The following is a 12,109-nucleotide window of genomic DNA, read 5'->3' as shown; positions in this document are numbered from 1 at the left end:
TGCTCTCTTTGGGGCTTTCTAAAAGTTTTGGCATACAGCTCCCATCAGCCCTAGCCAACATAGTTAATGGTTAAAGGGAAGCTGGGAATTGTAGGCCAAAGCTTTTGGCGGGCCAAAATTGGCCAACCCTTACTTGAGAAGATTGGCAATCCCCTTCTGGAGGTAGGGCTATTAGAAGTAAGAAGCCCATGACCTTCTTTGAGCAAGAAGTATTCTGTGCTTGCATTATAATGCAACTGTTGGTGAAACTTTGGATTGAAATTATTTTATTGAGCAGCTCTTTATTGAGAAGCCAGTGTACAGAGCCATCCCATATAACTTTACTTGGAAAGAAGTCTCCCTATGCTTACTGGAAGTTATTCCCCAGATAAGTGTGCACAGGGTTGCAGTCATGGTTGGACAGATCCAAGAGTCAGGTTTGAATCTGGGATGCTGTGGCCACCAGCCAGCTGCTGTTCACTAATGTGCCTCTGAGCAATTTTCTGCTTTCTAGCTTCAGTTCCCAATGTGTACAAGTGGGAGCAATAAGGACCTACCAGTTTGTGACTAAGACATCTGAATTCTGTATTCCTGGGCTAGGCAAAAAGAAAATCTGGATCTACTAGTAAATTTCTAGGGGATTTGCAAATGAGCAGCAAAGATTTCAAATTCGTTTTTTTAACAATAACCTGCCCACTTAAATGAATGTTTGCGTAGTAGGAGTAGATTTATGAATGGAAGGACTAAACCCTTAACTGTAGTATTTAAAGCAAATTCCTGAGCTCATAATTCTTTAAGCCCCAGTCTGTGTCTTTTATGCCAAGTCTCAGTAGGTGGTTCTTGGAGTTCTATTAAAAAACAAAGTTGATCAAGTCTGTGTACACCTGCTAAATTCAAAATAATGTACACAAATGTTTGCTTTGGTGAGGCAGTAGCTTTATTTTGAGCTTTATGTACGCCTTCATATCAAGGGAGTGGGCCTGGGTTTGGGCTGTACCACTTCAGGTGGCACTCACATGTCCATTCCTCTCCCCTCCCCTCCCCTCCCCTCCCTCAATCTTTTTAATCCCTCGATGTTTTTAATTTAATTTAGATAGGAAAATAGCAAGCCTGGAAGCAGAATACTCACTAGAACCCTTCTAGTTCTCTGTGTGATTTAAGGTTCCTCCAGACAAAGAATGTAAGTCCCTATCCTGCACTCAGTTTCTGCAGCCCAAGGTTTATATACTCTGAGAATCAAGTCGCAACTTGGCTAGGAGGAGAGGGCTCAGCAAGCGACGGGGTAATTGATGGTGAAGACTGGGGTGTGACTAGAAGCTGTGCAGGGACCTTGACAGGGCAGAGGTGCAGAACCATAATTGGAGGGTGGGGGCAGAGTGCCTCCATCAGTCGTCCCCCCCCGGAGGCCTGATGACATCAAGGATGTGGCAGCCTCCACTGGCATACTTGCTGGCCCATTTTCTCATTTCTCAGAACAGAGAGAGGGTCGCAGCTGGCCTCCCAGTGCCAGCTAAGTCCCTGGCTTTGCACAGTGTCCTCTTGCCAAACACCGTGAGTTGCACAAAGCCACTCAGAAACACTGGAAAGAGCAGCTGCTGCTCAGGTCTCCTGCTGAAGCAAAGACTTGTCTCCTGGAGGAGGTCATGGGGGGCGGCATGAGCGAGATATAGAACCTCCACAGGCTGGAACGTACATCTCTGTGATGGAATACAGGTGGTCAACCAGTGCTCTGTTTTGTGCTGTCGTGCACGATTTCATTCAGGATTACCATGTGAACTTCTAAATGAAAAACCTCAGAATTCTACACTGATATGGCACTGTGCAGCCACTTTTGGGAAGGTGAAGGAAGCTGTGTGGATTTGGAGTTTAAGTCTAATCACAGGATGGGTCATGTTTCCAGTCCCCATGAGGAAAGAGAGAGACTAGAAAGGGTTTCTAGTCATAGACTCTCCAATAATGAAGCAAGAAGAGTTCCAAATCCCTTAACATCACAGGAATCAATATGAGTGCTAGTTGGGCCAAACTGTCTTATCTTTTCCTTTGTGGTTTTTCCCTTTCTGGCTACAGGATCATACAGAGAATTGGCTGTGATGGCTGGCAGCAATTTCTAGCATCACAGTGTACATTTGGTACTTGGGCTTTTTGGCATAAAACTAATAAAATAAAGCCACTTCTAAGAAAAGATGTCCTGGGTAGAAGGTCGATGATCTAGGGTCCCGTTTCTGCACATAATGGAAAATCTCTTCACAGCATAAGCTGTGATTGTGCAAAACCCAAAGAGTCTGGGAAGATCATATCACAGTAAATGTAGTTTCTTTCATTTATGCTTCTGTGCTGCCCACCTAGGTGATGCTTAGTGGTTAAAAGCCTAAAAATACAATAAAAGAATATAATAGGAAATTATATGCATACCAAAATACAACACCATTTCACACAATCAGTTAAAATCCTAGGAGCCAAGAAAAAGCTTATCCACTGACAAATGGCTGGGAGTAGAGGAAGCTCTCACCTTAGTGTCAGAAAGGTAACGTGGATACCAAGCAGGCTTCCCCCTGAAGAGCTTGCAATATGATTGTTACTGATTCTTTCCTTCTGCTTTGTCGTCGTGCTTCTCCATGGCAGTTTATGTGCCTTCCAACCTGTTAGGACAAAGGGACAGAGATGCTCGCGTTCCATTTCGCTTCAGCGTGCTGCGAAAGAAACCCGGCCCTCATCTGCACTGGCCCCGGCTAGCCAAGATGCGCATTACATGCTTGTTCAAAAAGAGCCCCCGTTTTAATTAGCTCGCAGCCTCGGAGAGCTGCACCAGGCCTGCCCCTTCAGGCTGTTTCCCTAGTGCTGGAACAAGGAGGGGCTGTCAACATAAGGAGGCCTTGGAAGCCAGCGTGCCAAAGTCTCCGCGGAGCAAACTTTACACATGAAAGCATGTCTCCACCAGCTGTCGCTACCAGCCTCCATCTGCTCTGTGCCTTTGGCCTCTCGCCCTTCCAGATGGGACCTTGATCTCTTTTCTTCAGTGGCTGTTGCAAACCCTATGCTTCTCCCTCCGCTCTCCATCTTTTCCAATTCCTCTCCAGTCTTTTACTGACTTTTATGTTAATCTTTTCTGATGTCCCTGGTCTCTGCCCCAGGAATACTTTTTTCTCTCTCCAAAGTTAGACTTTTCTTTTTAGGAGGAGGACAATATTGGAAAGTTGAAGTGGGAGATGTTGCTATGTTCTCAACAGCCTGTTCTCATTTTCTAAAAGTCAGCCAACAGGAATTTTCTCCACACTAAAGGGACATTTCACTTTCTTCCCCCTCTAACCGACTCTGCAAAATGTTGGACTGGTTTCCTTTTAGAACTGTCATGAAAGCAAAGAATTCAAAGCCATGTTGTTTAAAATGAGGGAGGGAGTAGAGAGGGAATATTTATGCAGCCTACTTCAACCAGTGTTGTACCCATACCAGATTGCCCCGTGCTTAATTAAAAGAGAAGAGGGCTTTACAGAAGGTATTTTGTACAAGCTAAGTCAGTTTTACTGCAGCATGCAGATCATGATCTTTTATATAGGTGGTACATTTTGCTTCTGAAAGACAGCAATCGCTACCTCAAGTTCATTGTGTCCAGGAACCTGTCCATGCGGCAGTACCTGGAGGGTCGCAGGCCATCCTCCCGTTTGTTCTGTCCGTTCTATCTACCTGTTCCCCTCTGCTGGAGCACAGAGTTGTGCTTGCCACACAATGTTTTGGTTCACATGTAATGACAACCTGGAGTATGGGTTGAGTATATGCTGTCATCGAAATAGGCATTCTTGTGAGATTTGAGCCCCAAACTATGGTTTAACTATGCATTGTCTATTACAAACAAACCCAGGCAGAAAAGTCAGGAGTCGTTACTGGGTTGCGAATTCTGGGTTGTTTGTGGTTAACAGCACACAGTGAAAACCATAAGACAAGGTTTGCACATAATGACAGCCCATGCTTCCATCCATAAATCCTGCCCTGACCCTAACCCTAACCTGAACTCTGGATGGAGTTATGTGTAAACCAGGTCAGCATGTCCTAAGTCACCTAAATTATCTTGCCATCTCAAGGATGGTGGAGGAGGTCATTACCAGACTGTCAGTCTTAAAATAAGATTTAGCTGCCTCTCCTGGTTGTCATCTTCTCTCTAGCAGCAAAGTATCTTGAACTAGCCCTGTCATACCTTGAAGCTCTAATTGCAATAATGTTAAAGAACTTTACATTTAGCAAATCAAATGCAGTTTTTTTCACCCCACAAAGACTATTTGCAGTTACACCTCAAAGTTAATATTCTAGCGAGATTTTTCTAACCTGATATGTTCCCCATATTTTTATTGTTAGAATTTCCTGGCTGGTTGGCTGGTCCAAAATTAAACAAGAATTCAGACATTGTCTTGGTTCCAGCATGAGAAGTCCTGCTCAGATTTGGCAGAACTTTGAAAAGAAATCTGAAGTTGAATTCAGATTTTGCTCTTTTGAAAAGATAGTAGTGAAATATGTTTTATGACTACTTTTATGGCAATAACATCCCAGGATGCCAAATTCACTGTTCTTTAAATTAGGAGATTTAAACTTATTATTAACCAGGAATTATTGAAAAGTAAATATTGTGAGTGGTTCTTTAAATGTGAAGAGTTTTCTTTTTGTTCTGCTTGTGCAAGCAACCATCCTGAACTTTTTTTCCTGTACAAGAGGAATACAATACATATTACCATGCATATTATAGACATCAATCAATGACATTGCTTTTTGAATCACTTAAATAAGGTATGTGCATTTTCACACACACACGTGTATATACATTATGTTTCTTATGTACAATCCAAAGTTACTAATAAATAATGTTCTTTCTATAGCCATAGATTGTATAAATGATGTATGGACCCAATCCCATGAATATTTAGTGAGAAAAAAAGTCCTAAAACGTCCCAAATGCTGGGAATGGTGGAACTTTTTTTCTGCCTAATCATGCACAGGATTGCACCCTAAATCAGGTTATGGAAAAAATTAAATATGTGGAACTATTGCTTGACTTCTGCAAAAATTAATTCAGCAAATGTAATGCCCCAGGGGCCTGGTCTAGCCAAGGCACCTCAGTTTAGATTCAAGGACACCTAGGAAGAAATCAAACCCTTCTGTGTCAGAGGTGACATGCAGTTTATTGAATACCTAGCAAAGACATAGGGAGGAAGAGTGTCAGCAAAGAGCAAAACAAAGCTTACAGGTGTCCTTTTAGTTACAGGGATGTGGGTTGTGGCAGATGTTGCTCCTAGACCATGCGTTACCTGGGCACCTTGCATACTCCAGATTCTAAGCAGAAAGCAAAAGGGTTCCCCACATGCCCTTGCCCCCCAGTCGCAGAGGCTGCCTGTTTGCACATCCAGCCCCTTCCTGGGAGAAAGAGTGAAAGGAAGCCCAGCTTTCCCAGTGCTCTTCAGCAAAAGCATCCCTGTCTTCAGGTAGAGGAGGTGAGGAAATCACCATGCCAGCCGCTTTCACACCTCCACAGAGGCCCAGCAGGTTTCTCAGCACAATTAAGTCAAACAAATATCTGCTGCCTTTCTGGCTACACTTGGTAATGGACACAGGAAACAGTTCACACTTGCATCTTCATCACAATGTTTTCCAGTTATTGATCCTGCTACAGGGGGTGACTGTTGTTCATTTGTCCCTTTTGCTTTTTTTTTAACAGCTGTTTCAATTATGTTAATTTAATAGCAAAATACCACATTTTCTCCTCTTTATGTGCACTCCCCTTTGCACACAGTATTCCTCCTGCAGTCAACATATAAACTATTAATTCCTTGTGTCATTAACTAACAAAATTAAGAAGATGGAACAAGAAGATTTAGTAACCCAATATTTTCTCCATATTTTTATTAACAATTCTCCAGTAACATTTTGCCAAAGGCCATTCTCACCATAAATTATAGAAGCCTCCTATTTGTTTCTGACAGGTCCAGCAATTAATTGGATTTTTAAAATTTAATTTATTTTCATTGGTATTGTATACCACCTCATCATCATCTTATACAGATTTTCTCTAATGAACAACTTTAATGAAAAATTATGGTTCTTATTCCTCATGTTTTCCAAAATGTCCATTGGAATATACTTTCCAATACTGTGTGCCTGAATAACTATGCAATCTTGTACCAGTTTTGATTGCATTTTACATTTTAAAAGCAATGGCAGTTCCATAACCGTGTGAACTGGGAGGATTATGGGCATCCTATGAAGGATAAGAGGAGTGTGGAGGTAAAGGTTGCTTCTGTTTGTATCTTTCCAAAATACTTAGATGAGCAATTCTGGAACATTGATTTGAAGGAGAGGGGGAAATCAAAGAAATTAGAACTCTGGTTTGTCTTCAAATGGTCCTCATATCACTGAACATCTTAAACCAACAGCTAAGAGATCTGGCAAAAAAAAATACTGCAGCATAAAGACCATCTACTATCTAAACTCTATAAGGGTGCAGTCCAATGTTCACTAAATTTCAGCTATCTCACTGCTTTTCCCTCAGTCATGAGGAAGGGATCGTGTCTCCACCCACAGAATGCCCCCAAGCCTCCCTCTCCAGGGTTGGTCTTACAACCTTGAAGCAGCACCAGCTTGGTTGGTTCTTCCTGAACTGGCTGCTTGAAGAGAGAAGGTATACCAAAGGCGGAGTGGGTTTCCAAGGCAGAAGCCGTGACTCCAAATTATCCTAGGGCTGTCTAGGTCGTAGGACTGTGTTCTTACAGATTTTAGAAAGCAGATGCTCTTTATGCCTCATTATCAGTCCACCCAAGCTGTCAAAGCTCTTAACTGTTGGCTTGATTTAAGATGTTCAGGGATACGACTATTTGAAGACAAATGGGAGTAATAATTTCTTTGATTCCCCTGCCCTTAAATTAATTTCAGCTATAGCACAGCGGCAACTTGTTAGTTTATTGACTACATAGGGTGGGGGAAAGACGCGCAAAAATATTGACTGCAGGTTATTGCGCTGAGATCCCTGAGCTGATGTCAAAAACTAGCCTTGGGCTGCGATCTGCCAAATCTCCCCGCGGTGTTTACATGACTTGGGAAAAACCAGAGCAACAGCAACAGCTCTTGCGGCACCATCAGGGCAGGATTTATGGATGGACACCCAGGCGATTCGCATTGTTTCTACATTGCAGTCATACCCCATCTTTCTTCCCCTTCAAGGAGCCCAAGGCTGCTTACCTGGTTCTTCTCTCCTTTTCTTCCTCAGAACAACCACCCTGCGAGGTAGGAAAGTCCATGAATGGCCCAAAACCCAGTGGACTTCATGACTGAGTGGGGACTAGAACCCAGATTCTCAGAGTCCAGTCCAGCACTCTTAACCCCAGGTCACATTGGCTCCATTCAGTCCAGAGTCTGCAATTTCCTAACTGCGCCACTCTGTACCTCCTTATCAGAAAACAGGAGTGCCCCGGGGCATGTTATCCTCCCATGCCACCTGTTCCCACTAGTTATAACAGCACTACAGGTTGTTGCCCGGCAGCTGAGCCAGCTCTGAATCCCTAGTCCCAGTCCCCCCGTATGTTACAGGGATGGAGAGTGGGTGTGAAGTGGGGGCGCTGAACCTCTTTTCAGCCCGAGGGCCAGACTGAGTTCAAGGGAAACTCTTGAGGCTGTGTCCCAGTGGTGCTTGGCACCAAAAATACAGAGCATATTTCAGCATAGAGCCCTTACTATCAGCAGCTTGAGCCTTGTTTTTTATTGTGTTTATATCCTACTTTTTTTCTTACAACCCGCTCAAAGCAGCTTACATTGTTCTCCTTCTCCTGTTCTCAGTCTTATCCCCACAACAACCCTGTGAGGTGGGTTGGGCTGGGATTCTGACTGGCCCAGAGTCACCCAGCTGGTCTATGGCAGAGCAAGGGACTAGGACCTCATGGAAATGATTCTTTGAGCTTTCAATGGGGCTTTAGAATGGGGCCAAATGGCACAAAAGCTGGGGGTCAGCTGTGGGGTGAAAGGAGCTACCTGGGGAAACCCAGAGCGCTAGGCTTGGATTCCAGGATGGCTGAGTTTGGCACCTCGGCCTGTGGTTCCTCACCCAATTTAAGTGCTACGCGAGCGGAGCAGAGGACAGTTTGGCAGTTTTCCCTGGCAAAGTTGCCATTTGTGCAGCCTAATCTCTCTCTCTCTCTCTCTCTCTCTCTCTCTCTCTCTCTCTCTCTCTCTCTCCCACATATATTCACCCACTAGTTTGACCTTGCTCTTACAGACACACAAAGCATTGGCTTAGCCCAGAAGCTGGATGCTGTTGCCCAAAATGGCTGTGCTGCTTTGGGGTGCCTATTTATTTTATTTCTGAAAATACACGGCTGCCGGAAACCCTCTGAGGATCCTTGTCAGTTCTTGGGCGTTCTGGAGATATGAGTGGGCTATTCACATGGATACAGAGCCAAACAGCATTGTGACGCTTTTGCATCTCTGCCGGCCTCCAGGAAGGAGCTGCTTGATAGATCTGCTAAGAAAGATGAAGCTTTATCTCATAGCCGACCAAGAGGCAGCATCCGTGGGGGAAAGAATGTGGCAGCACATCTTTCTCCCTTTCAGCCCTTCCTGTCTCGGCTGGTCCCCAATGCAACTCCATTTTCTTAATAAATAACATTGGACTGAGAAAAAAGAGAGAGGCAGAGAGATCACTAAGCAGAAATGCCTGCCATGACCTCACTGTGAATATTAGAAGCTGGTAGAGAAATTCTGAGCTTTCCTAGCCTGCACGGGAGGAGGGAAGAACTGGTAAAGTGCTTCATTTTGTTTTTTCCTAATGCACTAAGTCAGCCTTGCTGTTTGGCAGAGGTGGGGGGCTCCTGCTTATGCTATTGAGTTGGGGTCCTGCACATCTGCCCCAGAGTCCTCTCCTAATGGTGCCACTGCACACAAACTTCAACAGAAACTTGTAGGGCTGTTCACATAGCAAACCTGATGGGTTGTGAATCCAAACAGGGCCTTGGTTGCAACTTACTGGCCATTTACTGTGGCCTGCAGAAAGGCACAGCAGAAAACACTGGTGGCAGGCCATATGGGCTTGAGTTGCAGGCTGAGCCTGTGATGAAATAATGCCTGAGCCCCACCCAGCCGCATCTACATCAAATGAAGAGATGCTTAAAGCAAAATTGGCCTTAACTCCTAAGAAGTTAAGCTTCAGGGATGCAAGACTGACGCAAGAACCTTCTGCAGTAATGACTCAGAAACGCACATATGCCTGTTAGAGCTGCTGAACATGTTATATAGCGCCTAAGATTTTAACTCACACATAAACATGTAATTGAGAATGTGGCTGAGGCAAGATGTAGAGATTAGGGCTGGGCAACTTTGCAGGGGTTGGGTGGGGGGCTTTATTGGCCCATGCCAAACCCGTTAGGTGCTGTAAAAGTGGGTGGAACATCACACACTCTATCTCTCAATCATTTGCAGGGGGAGAGGCACATGGGCTCAATTCTGAGCTGATGGCTCCATGACATTTGGCTCAAAACACAAGGCATGATTGCAGAACCCTCTCCAAGTGCATGCCCAGTGGCCAAACCCATCCCATGTTTTTCTAGGAGACCTTCCTGGGCTGCAGGGGTGGTGCTAGGTCCCAAAAAGGCCCAGGCCCAGGGGACAGAAAAATGCACAAGGTGGTATATGCTGATTTGTGTGTGCTCTGAAGTCTTTGTGGGCCTCTTTATAAGGGATCCTGTCTCCTAAGGATGCTGCTATCTGTAAAGGGGGACAAATAAATGGCATTTGATTACAGGAAGAAACTTCAGGCAGAAAGATTCAGTTATTCAGTTAAAAGGAGGGGGGCAACAGGGCCTCAGCACATGTGGGCAAAAGCCAGCTGGTCCAGAGGGATGCCAAAGAGCCCCTGTCTCAGCAAGTGCCCATGGATAGCAGGGTGGTGGGGCAGGTGGCCTCCCAAAGATCTGGGGGCTCCAGGCCTAGTGGGCTATCCTCTAACAGCAGCTTTGCTGGGTGGATCATGGAAGGCTGTGGCAGGCTGCAGGAGAGAGAAAGTGGAAATCCTGTGGCACAACTGGAGATCACTCCTGTGACGTTGGATTCTGTTCTATGTGCATGGTGCTTAGAAAGAAGGCGAGGACAGTTCCCTGCCCCAAGGAGCTTACAATCTACAGATCAGCAAAAGGGGAAGGAAAGGGTGATGGGGTGAACTGAGGAAGAAGAGGGAATTATTTTAGTTACACATAATTAGACTGAGTTGCACTGATCCTTATTCTTAAGGTAATCCTTTCTAGCCCTTGTGTTCCCTATTCGCCAGTAGAGATTTTGACTGATCAGCAATCCAGTTAATAGTGAAAATCAACTGCTCTACAGTTATTCATATATATATATAAATCTATAGAAAGGCCAGGTCATCACTAGAGGAACATTTCCTAAATGACAGATGTATTCAGACACAAGGGATTAATTGTGCATGGTCCTCTTAAGTACAGCCCAGGTTAATGACCCCTCTTCATTTCACCAGTCTGCATTTGGACCAGGAACAGCTCTTCAATCAGCTTGGGTTTGCTTGCTTGCTTTTAACAAACCCTGCCAAAGAACTGTATTTACCATGTGAAATGAACTTGTTGCATTACCAATTGTCAAGGGGGGAGAGAGAGGGAGGGAGGGAGAACCAGTCTAATAAATTACGTCTCTTAAGGGAAGAGTCATGATTTTGTTTGTCCTTCCTACTAGGGGGAGGAATTCCGAGCCCTCATCAAAATAAAATGTATATACGATACAAAGCAAGAGTTTCACTTATCTTCCACAGCAGCCCACCACAGCGGTTGATGTCCCTGTTTTTTCTACCTCCCAGATGTATTATGAAAGAGAACACCAAGTGTGTCTTGGGGCCACATGCCAGTGAATTTCCTCACCTGTGATTCACAGTGGTACAGCTTGGGCTGGATCCTGAGACCGAAGTCCAAGGCCTCGCAGCCCCATTCCTTGCCCCTGGAGATCACCCAAAGAGTGGCAGCACACATGAGATAATCAGGGCAGCAGAAGCAAAGTCTACTTTATTCCTGTGGCCATGATGATTCTATGATTTAAGTGAGCTTAAAATAAAAAACGGTACATGCTGAGAGGTCAGGGGTGGTTCTCACGGTCAGCAAACAGCTTTGTTCATGATTAAGATCTAGATTATTGAGAATGTTGATGCAGTTGTAAGGCACTGAATGGTGCTCGGGTGGACTGAGAAATATTGTGGGCTTCACAGTTGAAGGAATACATGTGGCCATTGAAAGGGGACCCAATAGGACCAAGAAGGCCTAGATCTAAAATTACCTTGTTATATCAATGTATCAGTTACGCGGGTTGAGAAGCAACTCAGTGGGATGGTTCCAATTTCATGCAGTAAGTTGGAATTGGGGGTATGGTTGGGGAAGACGCTTGCATTGCTGACAAATGCAAAATGTCTGGTTTGCATATCAGCTAGGAAATGGGTTAGAATTGAATCTTGAGTTGTTACTGAATTGAGGACTGTTACGTGTGCACTCTGCAGTATGGATTAATTATGGGTTATTAACCACAAACAAGCCAGGAAAAGAGCCCTAGGGTTGTTGCAGTGTTGTGAATGTGGTATAAATGAAAAAAGAGGTGAAGCTGCTAGTGCAATGGATGATCGTGACAGGGCCGTCGTAACGCATGAGCCTGATGGACACTTGCCTGTGGGCCCTAATCTGTGTATGTTAACCCTTGGAAAACTGGAAAACTTCCAAAATTAACAGTAGTTGTAGTTGTTGTAGGGGCCCCAGGACACTGCTTTGCCCGGGGCCCATAATGCTGTTAAGACGGCCCTGAATCGTGGGTTGGAATTTTGATGCCAAGTCAAACCATATTTGACACTGCATCTCACTGAACATGAGTACTGTATTCTGAATGAACATGGATAGCACAATTCTAGGCAGGCCTGAGGCCTAGCCCCAAGTTCAGTAATAAAACAACATCCCACTTTTCCTTCAAGTAGCTCAAGGCATAATTCTCTTTCTCAGTGCTTTTTTTGTAAAAAAAACGGTGCTGGAACTCATGAAATTATTTACCTTTCGCACATAGTCAATCACTGTACACACACCCACACACGTCAGTTGTGTAAGGAAACAAAACAGTCGCCGCATGC

The sequence above is a fragment of the Varanus komodoensis genome, unplaced genomic scaffold (assembly GCF_004798865.1).
Source record: "Varanus komodoensis strain SLA01 unplaced genomic scaffold, ASM479886v1 scaffold45, whole genome shotgun sequence".
NCBI lineage: Eukaryota > Metazoa > Chordata > Lepidosauria > Squamata > Varanidae > Varanus > Varanus komodoensis.
This window is presented reverse-complemented; position numbering follows the sequence as displayed.